The sequence below is a fragment of the Mytilus edulis genome, chromosome 13 (assembly GCF_963676685.1).
Source record: "Mytilus edulis chromosome 13, xbMytEdul2.2, whole genome shotgun sequence".
Lineage (NCBI taxonomy): Eukaryota > Metazoa > Mollusca > Bivalvia > Mytilida > Mytilidae > Mytilus > Mytilus edulis.
In genome coordinates, this window is record NC_092356.1 from 52,513,678 (window position 1) to 52,528,465 (window position 14,788).

A 14,788-nucleotide genomic window follows, 5' to 3' on the forward strand; every position below is an offset into this window, starting at 1 on the left:
GGGATCAACCGTGCGAAACCCTCATGAAAAAATCAAGGTCTTTAAACACCCCCTAGTAGTAGTAAATATATAAATATATGTGTATACAGAACTTATTTACACCAATACCATGTTATATAATGCATTAGGATGGATGATTATTTCTGAACATTTGTGGAAACATTTTGTTATATGTACAGTACAGTTTAAGAGTTGTCAGTAATTTACAATGCAGGGGTGTTTATATATTCGAGATGCAACAAAAACAGCTCCACGCAACTGAATTGTCAATCATGTACAACTTCCTTATTTGTACTGTAACATATTCATGACGTTTTTCCCCCACGGTTCTCGATTTTTTTAAGAGTCCTGTTTAAACTTTAAAATCTGTCAATATAGTAACACGTTATTAAATAACGTCTACAATAGAATACTGCTGTTCAAATTCATTAATCGATCGATTGAGTGATAACAGATTCGGGTTACAAACTAAAGACAAGGAAAATTGTCAACTATAAGACTTAAACAACGGAACAATAGAAACGCTGTGCAACAGAGACAAACACCAATATTCATACATGAAAATACACTCGACTATACTGACAAATAAGACAAATTTAAATGCATCGAAAATACATAAATCAAACCACAAACGATAAGAAATAACACAACGTTATATTTTCTGACGTCAGACACGCGAATCAATAAGTGTGTTTGTAGATAGATGTTTTTGTGTTCTGTTAAATTGTTTTAAAATTGTTACACGATCATGACGATGCTGACTGCTGTATCCATATTTTGATTTTTTTTTTATTATGTCTGTTTAGTTCGTGCATCATTGCAAATATAACGGAATTTGATGAGTGTCTACAAAGTGAGAGGTTTTAGCGCTTTAAAACAAGGTTTACTCCACCATTTTCTACATTTGAAAATGCCTGTACCAAGTCAGGAATATGACAGTTCTTGTCCATTCGTTTTTAATGTGTTTTGTCATTTGAATTTGCCATGTGATTATGGACTTTCCGATTAGATTTTCCTCTGAGTTCAGTATTGATAAATTTGATTAACTTGATTCGTTCGGAGATAGTCACATGACTAACTATATTATTAAGGTAAATAGAAAAGAGAGAATAGCAATCTCTAAAAACATGCATACTTTGTAACGTCATGTTATGAGTTTCATGATATTGTGAAAAGTTTTTAAAAAGTGTATATATGTCTGATCGATTACTTGAAGATTAAAATCATCTAATACTGTACATAAAATGTGCATAAGAAACCCATTAAAGATAAATGAAATAACAACTAAAATGTTGTTGTTGTCCATAAGACAATATGTTATCTATAAAAGTCCTACAAAATCAAATGATCGACTAGCTAGCTTACACTGACAATTTTGATACAGATATGGTCAGAAATTAATACTAATCAATTATAGCTTTCTATGCGGTCATTAATGATATATGAACCCAAAGAAGTATATCCTTGTATCAACCTATATATCAAGGCTATTGTGCAATATCGAACCGAAACAACAACAGAAACATTATGAATAAATGCATTAATGTTGGATGTATAAATATCGAGCCAAGTTGCATAGCAATACAAATTCAAGCTCGCCAAACAGTCATATTCGGAAATAGGTCACATTCGGTAATTAGAAGACAGACAACATAGATGTAAAACCACAATCTAAGACGTGGTAAACTTGTCGTATAGATCAACCAATTTACGGAGTGTCATGTTCAATCTTTCCTCCTCATAACTCTGTTGAAACAGTTTTTGCGTAAGGAGCATGCTCTTGTTTATTAAGTCCGCATAGTATGAACACGCACGAGCTTTAACGTATCAATTAAACACCATACGACGGAGCAGAAAGTATTTTACTGGTGATAATTTGGATATTAATGATTTTGAAGTTTAGTTATTTCCGTTTGTTATAGATTGTAGTGTAAAGTAGTCAATCTGTGTCAACATTGAGGAAATTGTCAGGATATAGTGCTTCTAGTATAAGAAGTATCCTTAATTTCAAGTTCACTTGGATAAATTAGATGCAAGTACTAACTGAAATATGGGTTATTCAGTGATAGAACATCATCAATATATCTGTAAGTAAAATTAAAGAATTTTGCAAGGTCCGCAAGGTGCTTGTTCTTTTTGTCTCTTAGAAGGTTCTGCATGTCTATTTTTCTGTGTTTTAAATGAAATTTACACTGGTGGTAAGCGGATGGTCGTAACTTAAATTTGCGAGCATCTGAATATGAAGACAACTCTGGGGATAAGTTTTTCCTTTCCGATTTTTTTTTTTTTTTTGCATTAAAAGGTTCATTTGAGTCAAACCGCTTGTCTCATATATACACTTATTGTGAGTGCTTTGTTATTGAAACAAAATTTGGCACATAAAATCATTCCGATTTTCTTTGATTATTCTTTCAGACATTCGAGCATGATGGTCGTAATGTCAAATATAGTATTTTTGATGATGGTCATAACCGACACAAGATGGTCGCAACTTTGAAGGATGACCGTAACTCAAGTATTTAGACGAATGTTTATCAAATTATTTTAAAAAGCACTGTGCACATAACCATGTTAATAAACTCGGTTGTTATATAAAGTTTACTAAAAAGAATATTATTTAATTTGTTGCTCTGATAATGGTATGCAGAAATTAAGTTAATGAATTATTAAACATACATTTTTTTATATATTCCGAACGACCATCATTTATGTCGCAAATGAACATTGTGTTAACCTAGAAAGTATGAAATTCAATGTTATTGCTATATATTTTACACTGCTACACGCGTTGAATCAAATATTAGTACTTAGACCCCAAAAATCTCCTTGTAGATACTCTTATAGTATTAAGAACCCTAACCCACTGATAGGCGCTTGAATATCAGATATTCATTTGAAATAACCCAACGTTCATGAGGTTGTGGATGAGGTTTACAGAATAGAGAATAATGTAATTCCTCGAATTAGGAATAAAAAACCTGTGGTCCAGGGTTCAGGGTATTTTCAATAAGAAAGACAAAGATATATAGCGGATAGCATGGTGCCAATACTCGTATTCAGAATTTTCTATAACAACGGGTAATAATTATACATGATTTTCGACATTGCACCTTATAATCAGCTTGATTACCAAATGACAATACGACTTTTCAAAATTCAGGCTAAGAATGAGGCGTATGTTCTTTAATTCGAGTACGGACCTGCGAATTCGCGGGTATGTTCCATGCTATCGTTTCACAAAGAATTGTACGATTTACGTTTACGAATATACTTACGTTTTACCTACGAGTATTTCACAAAGGTGATTGTAAACGTAACGTAGACGTAACGTTAACTTACTATTATAATGAAAAATGGGTGCTTTCTTTGGCAGCCGCGTTCATGTCTATAAAAAGAATCGTTCTTTCAAAACCAGGAAAAAATTCATACCATCGTATTTAGAAATTGTTATCAGTTTTTTTTTTGTTAGAATGGTAATTAGGTTTATTGACATAAGCGTGGTAAGTGTACAATCTAGTTTTAAGAAATGTTTTGCTTTGATTTTATGAGAAACATTTACTGGCGGTGGGTTTTTCTTTCATGTGCGGTCTGTTTTTGCTATCATTGAAGAATGATGAAGTCATAATAAAAACTAGTCAAATTCATTGTGACTTTTTTTACTAAAAATTATAAGTATCTTTGAATGTAATTTATGAATAGTTATAAAATGTGTTAAGCATTCTGAATGTTTCTGATGCGTGTCTAGGCTTTTGTGTTGTAAAGGAAGAACCCACTGACAAGAAAACAATCAATTATGGAAACGTTAAAAGTATATGTATATTCTATTTCATATTTCATAACACTATGCGGTGCATTTGTTACTGTATCATCCAACAAATATAATAGTCATCAGGAGATTAAAAAAGAATAAAAGCATACATGTCTACGGGGTTTTTCTATGATTTTATTTTGTATCTGGGGGTTGTACGATAACGAACCCCATAACATTATTTTGATTCCTCAATCAGGAAACTGTTATTTCATGTAATGAAAAATTTGTAAAAAAAAAGCGTTTTCTTTATTCGTAACTAAACATAATCATAACCAGAGCTGCGTTTCTTGTTTTAAAATGAATTCTCCACTTTTGAGAAATTTACATTGATAATAAATTTAACCGCTTATGACTATTTGCCTCTTGGTTAATTTATTACATTATATTTTAAGCAACAGTGGCTGGTCATTTCATTTAGTATTGTGTTTTTTTTTCTCTCAATTCATTCTAATTTTCTTCCGTTTCGCACTTAAATTACATGTACCCCTCTCTTTAACCCTTTTAGTTTTTATCATTTGGTGAAATCAACCTCACAAATATATCATATAAAATATTCATATAATAAAATATACGTCTAAAACTCTTGACTTGTCTTTAGCTTATTCGGTCCTTTTTCAAAAAGAGTTACGACCATCACAAAATTAAGTTACGACCATCCTGAACATTTCTGTTGTTTTAGTTACGACCATCATGCTCGAATTATTGAATGACTATTTAACGAAAATTGGAATGTTTTTATGTATCAAGTTTTGTTGAAATATGAACGCACTGACGATTAGTATGTATGAGACAATCGGTTTTTGGCTCAAATAAATCTTTTACTGCACAAAAAATCGAAAAAGAAAAAAATATCCCTGAAGTTGTCTCCCATTTTCGGATGGTCGTAACTTTAAGTTACGACCATCCACTTACCACCAGTGATTTAAAGGTATGAATTTGTATTTGATGTATCATTTGAATTTTAGATTAATGCCTTAGAGGCCAAATAATTATAATTACGTCGAAACCTAATACTCAAAGTTTTTGTTAAATAATTGATTGTAAGCAATACAGTTTGTTATCACCGGAAGAAAAGAATCAAATGACAGAAATGATGGTTATGCATTTTGGTTATCAGAAAAATCATTTACATATTATGCAACATTTTCTGTTTGATCAGGTTACATGATGTATGTCCCTATTGAGGTTTTAAGAATTAAAATATTTGCACGATTTTTAATCTCAATGCGGATGAGAACGACCGTTCATAATAATCTTCATATGATATTGTAAATAATATTATCAGCTTTGAATTGGAATGCTAGTCATTATATGGTCATGTTAAAGTATACTCATAGAATACCATAGTTGTGTTTAATGTGATAACTTTAAAGATCTGAAAGTGTGTATTTTTCTGGACTACTTAATGGATTTTTCCTAAATGACGTTTTAAAAGGAGACAAGAGCCTCTGGTCTTTGTTAGTCTTGTTTTCTGTTTTGTTAAAATATACTTTTTTTACTTTTTTAGTCTTTTAAAAAATGTTGTTTGTGCTGTATTTAAACCCTTCTACAACGAAATTTATTTTACATGAACACGTATAAAAATTGCGGGTTTTATCCAACGCAATCATAGGTTTGAACGTAGTTTTCAATTTAGACTTGTTTTTGTTTTTTCGTTTAGGCTTGTTTAATATTTTCCCTCCGGTTTATATAATCCATTCATCCTATTATGACTCCTTAAAATCAAGAGTCTATCCTAAATTGAGGTAAATTATATGGCATTCCAAATACCGTTTCGATTCCTAACATCACTGCAGAGACATTTATACTTTGTACTTGTTTGGCTTTATAAATATTTTGATATGAGCGTCACTGATGAGTCTTATGTAGACGAAACGCGCGTCTGGCGTACTAAATTATAATCCTGGTACCTTTGATAACTATTTTTGTCGAAAGCCGGATCTGGTGTATAAATGTTTTGCACCTCATGTTTGTGGTAAAACATTTTCGCCGCAAGTTATGGTTTTCTGTTTAGTATTGAATTAATATTAAGATCGATTTTGTTACATCTTATGATTGATTTATTTGGCAATCGCCAATGACAGTCAACAGGGTTTAAATACATGAGTTGCTCGACCTGTTAGTGTTAGTCAAATGCGTTTTGTTAAAATATACTTTTTCACTTTTTTGGTCATTTGGAAAATGTTGTTTGTGCTGTATTTAGACTCTTCTACAACGAAATTTGTTTTACATGCACACGTATAAAAATTTCGGTTTTCATCCAACGCAATCATAGGTTTGAAAGTAGTTTTCAATTTAGACTTATTTATATTTTTTTCGTTTGGGCTTGTATCATATCTTCCCTCCGGCTTATATGATCCGTTCATCCTATTATGACTCTTTAAAATCAAGAGTCTGTCCTAAATTGAGGTAAATTATATGGTCTTCCAAATACCGTTTCGATTCCTAACATCACTGAAGAGACATTTATTGTCGAAATCCTGATCTGGTGTACACATTTTTTGCACCTCCTCATGCTTGTGGTATAACATCATCACAACAGAAATTCATCAATCAAAATAAAATATAGATCAATCATTATTTGTTTCGAAGAGTTCATTTTCATATAAGTATAAAGTAATCAGAGATATATGTATATATTAAATAGATTTATAGGTATAAAGTTGTTTTTTTCTAACACTTGGTTGATACAGCTGCTGAGAGAAACCTATACATGTCTCTGTAATTAGTCCTCAATGGTATAGTTAGCACAGTAGTCACTGTTTCGCAACACTTCTAGCACGTTTACCCTTTGCGATATTTTTAACCCTTGAAGTCTGAAACCCAAAGACGGGAACTAGACGCATACATAAACATAGTTATCATTTCGTGGTTTGGCGGTTTTAATGAAGACAGGTGTCGCGATATTCTTTAGACATGATGGAGTCCCTTCAAATATGACCTTGTGGTCTTGGATGGTTGACTATAATACCAAAGATTTTATAAAATCTGTTGACTACTGAAGACAGGAGATAACAACAACTTCTCCACACAAACACAAACAAACAAACGCAATACACCCCCCCACACCCCCCCCCCCCCACACACAGTGGCCTAAAAAGAACTGATAGTTTTAAAAAATTAAAGAAAACAAATGCTCCAAAAAAATTAGAATTGTTATCTTGTACAAACTTGATTAAATTTTGACACAGATTTTTGAAATACTTTTATACTTAATATGTGTTTGTGGTGGGAATTGCACAGACTTGATTGGAAGTTTTTCTTCATCCAATTATCCATGCAACTATTCCATGATTGAAGTTTGCTTATATAGAATTAGTGTGCCTGTTGGTTACACGATAACAGTAACATTCACAACGTTTTTCCTGGAACCATTCCCCTATGATTTTGTAAAGGTACGTATTTAGAATATTTTCGAAAACTTAGATTTAATTATTACCACATGATATTTTTATGGGTCAAGCTTTAAAGCATACACACTGCTAGTAATTGTACTACTGTTATTGGTGAAAGAAATAAGTAATGTGTGAAAGGGAATGTGGATTAGAGACAATTAAGACTACCAGAGATATAGACTCTCAGTCCTATAACTTTATTCGGTACTAAAAAAACAAATCGATAATTTTCATTGGGTGAGTTCTGAGTCCAGTACTGTAATTGTGCTCGACATGTTTAAGACAGAATGTCCTGATACTTGTTTATTTATACACAAACGAAATGCAAAGAAAAACATACAGGTCACTGATGAAGTCAGTCGTGGATAAGGTTCTGGACTTGGACTGGATGACTTAAAGCTTCTACTTTAGTTATCATGATATAGATTCATATTGGTATGATTAAAAATATATTTTACTACTTTTAAGGTAGTAATACAGTCAGAATTTTCGGACTCTAACATCAGTCCTTAGAGATTAATTCTCCAAAACTACTCAAAGGATTTTTAAAATCTTGTAATCATATCAAAATTGAAATATTATTCTTTCTTCATCTATAGATAAATTTAGTTTTGGTACTAAGATAAATCTCAAAATACAGCTCATTAATTGGCAAAAAAAAGGTCTTCCAACTTGAATGAAAATGGCCCATTAAGGTCAAATGGTAGTAAAAAAAATTATTTCATCCCTGTAATCAACCATTCACATGCTACAAAACCGTATCTCAGATATTTGGTATACGCCTTCAGTAAGAAAATATATTGATTTAACTGCTTGGTGCCAAACCTTATTTCATCTTTTATCTTTGGAGACTGACAAATTTTCCAAAAACTTGGACACGGTATTGTAGAATATACTCCCTTTAATCACATATATCAAAGTCAAGTCATTTGGCGGGAGTTTGACGTCACAGATTCGACCAACATCTGTGGTGTAGTAATTTAAAAGTATTATAACTCTATGCATTTTCATTTTGGTAGATTTTTTCCTTTGCATATCTTTTCTTTTTCTCTGTTTACTTCAATATAATACTTCCATACTTCCTTGTTATATAAATCATTTTTGTTGCAATACAAAGAGATAAGACGACAATATTTATCCTGTGGTCCAGCTGGACATTGGTTTCAACAGATGATTGGCATATTAGCCCCTCCGACATGACTATATATTCAGATTAATTACCATGTGCTTTTATTTACATCAGTTCATTAACAATTGTCTCCCTGTTATGATATGATAATGACTTTGGGATTTTTACATACTGTGCAGAATAATACAATCATTGTTAGACTGTAGAGCTACCTTAAAGGGTGTGACTTATATAATAGATGAAATGTCGGTTGCATGAAGAATGTTATTTATTCCTATTTATTCCAAATCAAAGTTATATATATGACGGAGAAAGTGTAAACGATCCTGTATTGCAATATCTTAAAGGAGGACCGTTTTACGGAACAACAACGCAATCGACGACAAATAACATGTTGGTTCGTTTCTATTCAGATTTTGAAGTAGGATTTCCAGGTTTCAATGCTAATTACACAGCAACCATTACAGGTATACGTATCTTAAATAGCAACTTAATCAATCCATCATTTTGTAAGTGTATCTTTCGAATTCGAATCAAGAATAGTCCAATAAGTTTTAAGACTTTAAGAATGAATTAACTGTTTTAGAAGGCGTTTTGTCATTTCTGCTCGCATGACTTTTATGACTTTCATGACTTTTTGATGTGTTTTGTCATTTGATTTTGCAATGTGATTAAAAATTTTCCGATTTGATTTTCCTCTAAGTTCAGTATTTTTGTGATTTTACTTTTTCATAGATATGAAATAACTACACATAGTGTCAAAATATAATAAATGGAAATTGTATCCATGGGACACAGATGATTACCCTGCTTGTATTTAACATTATAAAGGAAAATAACCCAAAACGGTAAAAGTTGCGCCACCCAAACTGAAATTCGGTCTGGATTCTGTGATACATGTAGTTAGTGTTGTGTAAAAATTTCATAACATTTGGTTGAGGTAAACTTAAGTTAGAGAACGGAAAAGGAAAATTCAGCAACTTTCCCAGTGGTAAAGGGACATAACTGTAGAATAGAAAAAGTGACGCCAGTCAATTTCAAACATGCCCTCTTATACATGGTAATAAGCATTGTGTAAGTTTCATATCAATTGGTTGAGACAAAGTTATAGAAAGGAAATCAGTGTTGTTTGGTCGGAATATTGCTCATCAAAGCCTAATCCAAAGTCCAGTATATGGAAACTACAAGATCAAAGTTACATGCATTTAATATTTTTTTACCATTAGTTCAGGCTAGTCTTACCACAGCACGTTGATGAGAAGTCCATCTTTTTTTCAAATACTAAATCAATAAATTTGATCGATGCTGCACATGTGTGTCTTTTTTTAATGCTGTAGGTAGACATATGAAATGAAGACAGGAAAAATATGGTTTCACCTTTTTTTCTAATTAACGCTAGCAGTAAAATGTGTAAGACATTACAGTTTTTAGCTGGACGATATCGCTATTGAACTGACCCATCCCCTCAAAAAACAAAAATTTCAGTCCAACACATGTGTTTATAATAATTCAATAACAACATTGCATCATACATTCTATGTCGTATATGCTTCGGAATCCCCTTACATTGCCTGTCATGATGATAAGTAAAAGTGGTGTGGGTTATATGTCAATAATAGACTTACAGAATGTACGCTAGGTGCAAATCGGCAACATCCATAATCAAGGAATTAATACACATAAGAAAGATGTGGTGTATGTGCAAATGCACCAACTCTCCAACCATAACATTCAACACGGAGCTTTGGCTAACACCAAACACCAAGCTATAAAGGACTCCAATATGACTAGTGAAAAAACATTTAAGCAGGAAAAAAACAACGGTCTAACATTTATATAAAAAAAAAACGAAAATTTAGAAGCACTTATGAAACATATCAATATACAGCTCTCAATATTAATGTATAGATGTCATATACAGTATTCAATCTATGAATCGCCAAGAGTCTGAACAGATATGCATTAATAAAAATGAATCTATCGGAGATCTGATAAAAAACAACAGATACTTGAAAATATAATATGAAAAACAAAATTACGACATGAATAGCTACTGTAACAACAATTGTAGTGGTTTCCGACATGTTAGTGGCACATAAATATGTGTCGATGATACAAAAATGTGTTTTGTTTTTTAATTCAATCCTCTCCTGTTTTCCATAAATTTGTAATAAAGACAAGGCACATGCAATAACATACAGTTAATATCAGTCATTTCCAATGTTTTGCTGTCACATTCCTTTTTTATAGGTTTAGGGATGTGGGTTGTTGAATTGGCGAACGCTTACAAGCATAGTTAACATCTCCATATCCTTTTTCTTTCGCATTTTCCGTTTCAAGAGCTGCAACATTGGTGGTTTTCTCTATTTATATTATAACTTTGTCAGGTCGGTAGTTTTTCTCTTTGAATTCATCTAACGACAAAGTCTGTCTTGTCTGTCTGTCTGTCTAACCGTCAGTCCGGCAAATCAGTTTTCCACACTCATTTTCTTCAAGCTTGGAGATGTTGATTCAATATTGGGTTTATTGTTTTTATCATGACAATTTACAGATTAAGTCCGAATGTTGTTCTGGTCTGATGATTTTATGTTGCGTTATGGTCCTTGAGCTCCACATTCCGAACAGTTCTGCCCCTATCGGATTTTCTCTATCTATTTTCTTCAAGAAAAACAAATAAAATTGACTGTTCTGTTTTTTTCTATCTTAACAAAAATAAAATAACAAAAATACTGAACTCCGAGGAAAATTTAAAAAGAAGTCATCAATCAATTGGCAAAATCAAAAGCTCAAACATTTCAAACGAATGGATTATAACTGTCAGATTCCTGACTTGGTATAAGTATTTTCCTGTGTAGAACATGGTGGATTAAACCTAGTTTTATGGCTATCTAAACCTTTAACTTGTATGATAGTTGCATTAAATTCCATTATATTGACAACGATGTGGGAAAGAAACAAAACAGACATAAAACAGGTCACTAAAACAAAGAAAGACTAAAAGGAATAAAGTGAATTATAGATTTTGGACTATTACAGTTAGTTACGTACTCCATTCTCAATTTTATAATAGGTATACGTTTGAAAATAGGGTTACAACGCTAGATATCAACATTGTGATATTATCTTAATCACTATAAAAACAAACAATGGCATAATAACACAATGACGGGATTTATAAGAAACACAAAAAGGAATATAGACAAAGTATATTAAAAAAAAAAAAAAGCTACGATAGGAAAATGGCGGAATGTACGAGTACAGAGCCAGGTCACTAAAACATAGAAAGACTAAAAGGAATAAAGTGATTCGAATTATAGATTTTTGACTATTACAGTTAGGTACGTAATTCCAACGGGACTTGCGGCTTGATGTTCATTTGGAATTATTTTTCGATCATAAAAGTGGTATTGTATTTTCAGATGCTTATCTTACTGAAGAACATTTTGAAAGTAAATCTTTGGTTCGTTTTATAAAAAATGTAGCATTTACAAAAATAAAATAATGTATTGTAGAAAATTGTTTATTCTTATGGTTAAAATTTAAAACAAGAGTTTACAAATTTTGTTTTCAAAAATATTGCAATTTTATTCGTATAGTTTTTTCAGTTGAAATCAAAAAGTAAAATAACAAAAAATATAAAACTCAAACACATGACACGAATGGAAAACACCTGTCACATTTCTGACTTGGTACAGTCAAACCCAAATAATCAAATGTCACACAAAATAAATAACAGACAAATAACATAACAAAGTGATTCAAATATTTTAAAGCTCATCATCAAAATAGACCATAGCATTGGACACAGTATAGCATATGCCAAGACAAGTTTCAAACATAGTAAAAACAATTGAAAATTTGATATCAGCACCAAACTCTTAAACACAAAGAGACAGTATTTCATTCAAATAAAGTTTATATTATGACTGCTGCGACATGTTATTTTTAGATTAACGTTACCTATGATACATTTGTAATATAAACTGCATCATATCCTGGGCCTACTTCTTCACAGTGGTTGCATACAATAAAGCCTTTCATACGTCTTAACCAGTTTGCTCAGATGGTGTTACTATTACAACCACAGTTCCTTCAGTTAAAAATGTAATTATAAGGACAAAAAGTAAAATCACAAAAATACTGAACTTAGAGGAAAATCAATTCGGAAAGTCTATAATCACATAACCGCGTTTGGTAAGAGAAGTTGATGTCAATAAATGGTATATAAAACCAAACCTTCAGTGACATACATTGGAAGATAGTACAGGCAAATGCAAGTATGTATAGATATGATGAATTTGCATAAAATATTAAAAAAAAAGCACATTATATTTTTTTACAAAAAAAACCGGATAGTTTATCAATCAAAAGATGGTCATAAGCAAAGACAATCTGACAACGCCATTGTAAATCGACGAACACGACAAATAAGTGTACATATTATGAAACAATAATTCAAATAAAAAATGAATATTTTTAGATGTTTTAATACATGTCGGGCACCATTGCACAGTTAAAAGCGTTAACAAATCAATTTTTCAAAAGATGTGCCGAATAAGACTATGGTTATAAAAATGTTGAAAACCCGTAGATTTTTGTTAATTTTACTCAGGATGTGCATTGGATTTATTTGTTTTACACAGTTTGATTTTGGAAGAAAGGCCGACAAAGTTAGTTGCACCATTACTAACTTAATTCTTATATATTAATACTCTATGAATTGTTATAGAATTTTTCAAAATAACATAATTAGAAACATAATCTTTATGTATATTCAATTTTTAGAAATTTACCCGTGGCGTTACTTTTTTGTGGTGTTGATGCATTCGTGTGACAAAAAAATCGTAATTCTATCAAGCTGTTTTTTGTAAAATCCTAAATTAATTTAAGTTGTACGTTGTCATTCTGTGTTTAACATGTGAAAATGTATTATAATATTATTTATTTATGTATTTTTCTGTTTTTGGTGATCTTGTATTAATTTGTACTGTATTTACGTCATATAATGTTGTCAATTTAGTGGTAAATGTACCATTGCCATAATGTGCGGGGGTTTTGCTAGCAAAAAAAACCCCAGGTTGAACCCACCATTTTGTTCTTAAAATGTCCTGTACCAAGTCCGGAAGATGGCAGTTGTTATCTAATAGTTCGTTCATGTGTATGTTGCATTGTCGATTTTTTGTTGTTGCACTCATGTGTTATCTTATTTCGTTGTTTTCCTCTTATATATAGTCGATGTGTTCCCCTCGGTTTTAGTTTGTAAACCAGATTTTTTTTCGATTTGAGACTTTTAAACAGCAGATTACTACGGTTGCCTTTTTTTACTACATTTATTTGACTATATATATATATTTACTAAAAATGAAAGTTGACTCCTCGGCCAAACCTTCGTACTGAATTGAACCTTTAATCTCATTATTCATCAGGTTAATGCTTAGAAAATGAGGGTAAAGACAAACATTTCGTCTGATTGTGTATGTTAACAGTACCTAAAGCAAACACTGTATCTTGAATATGTAGAAACTAAGGTATAGTTTTGCTCCTTATTTGTTTTCTGGTTTTCCGAACACAAACGTCAATTAAGGCTGACAATGTTTGCATAATTCCAAATCGTTTTCAGCCTTAGTTACTCGAGTATTTCCTAAAATACATATGGTATGTATATGTTTTCGTTAAAGATTTTTTTGTATAAGAAAAAATAGTTGCATGCACGTCAAGAGAAATGCAAGCAAATTAGAAAATCCTGGATTAGCTGCTGAGTCGTTTTATATAATGTACTCATAAACCTAATATAAATAACTATTTTGACAGTACTGTAAAAGAAAATATTCGTTAAATGGTACGCTAGGATAGATTATAGCAATACTGATTAAAAAGATGAATTTTTAAACTAGTTACATGTTGAGAATGCAGAGGTAACATTTTTATGTAATTCCCGTTAATCGCATAATAAGCTCCCTTTATTCATTTTTTTTATAAATCAATAATATCATGGCTAATATTATCATGGAAATGTATAATAGAATTTAAAAATTAACAGCCATACAAAATCTTCAAAAGTGCCAATATTTTTAACCTGTAAAAGAGGGACGAAAGATACCAGAGGGACAGTCAAACTCATAAATCGAAAATAAACTGACAACGCCAAGTCTAAAAATAAAAAAGACAATTAGACAAATAATAGTACACATGACACAACATAGAAAACTAAAGAATAAGTAACACGAACCCCACCAAAAACTAGGGGTGATCTCAGGTGCTCCGGAAGGGTAAGCAGATCATGCTCCACGTGTGGCACCCGTCGTGTTGACTCGTTATTGTTGTATTGCCCTTACTAGTGTATGACATTTTTTTCTTTAAAATATAAAACTAAGAGATGTGGTTTGACAGCCAATGAGACCAATTGCAAAAATAAAAAAAAGATCAGATTAAAAGAATGCACTAACGATTGTT

At 31.6% G+C, this 14,788-nt stretch overlaps 1 long non-coding RNA gene across 1 annotated transcript; it reads left to right on the top strand.

The window, feature by feature from the left end:
- The first annotated feature begins 8,653 nt into the window (after nt 1–8,653).
- On the top strand, nt 8,654–9,645 carry LOC139501116 (uncharacterized). The gene is made up of 2 exons (XR_011658465.1): nt 8,654–8,802; nt 9,567–9,645. It is a non-coding gene; the product is annotated as an uncharacterized lncRNA (long non-coding RNA).
- Nucleotides 9,646–14,788: the final 5,143 nt, after the last annotated feature.